General features: G+C 49.2%; 1 non-coding gene across 1 annotated transcript; it reads right to left on the bottom strand.

The window, feature by feature from the left end:
- Positions 1–210: 210 nt before the first annotated feature.
- Positions 211–316, bottom strand: LOC126489367 (U6 spliceosomal RNA). Its single transcript, XR_007588911.1, has one exon. It is a non-coding gene; the product is annotated as a U6 spliceosomal RNA (small nuclear RNA).
- Between the last annotated feature and the right edge of the window lie 137 nt (positions 317–453).

Here is a 453-nt window from a genome sequence, read left to right as displayed (position 1 = left end):
TAGGCTGGTCCTCCCTGGCTATGGCTGGTGCCTCCTCTCAGCTCATCCTAGGCTTGGGGAGGGACCTCTGGGAAGACTGGAGGATCAGCCTGTGGGGAAAGGAGAGCAGGGAGGTGCTGCCATCAGGGAGAAGGAAGGCTTTCTGTAGTAATAGGAGCAGCGGGGCTGTGTCCCCAGCACCCCGGCTGCCTGCTAGCTCATGCCCGAAATAACAACACACAAATTGTATTCTTTTGCGTATCATCCTTGCGCAGGGGCCATGCTAATCTTCTCTGTATCGGTCCAATTTTAGTATATGTGCTGCCGAAGCGAGCACTACAAATTGTATTCTTTTAAACACTGCTTGCCCATTATATCCAGCCTCTTCTCAGCTAACTCTCACACCTGGACTACCCCATTTCTTTCTTTCTTTTTTTTTTTTTTTTTTTTGGTTTTTCGAGACAGGGTTTCTCT

The sequence above is a fragment of the Alexandromys fortis genome, unplaced genomic scaffold, assembly GCF_014885135.2.
Source record: "Alexandromys fortis isolate MF-2015 unplaced genomic scaffold, M_Fortis_MF-2015_v1.1 scaffold_221, whole genome shotgun sequence".
In the NCBI taxonomy this organism is placed as follows: domain Eukaryota; kingdom Metazoa; phylum Chordata; class Mammalia; order Rodentia; family Cricetidae; genus Alexandromys; species Alexandromys fortis.
Note: the sequence above shows the minus strand (reverse complement) of the source record. Positions and strands in the feature narration are given on the sequence as shown.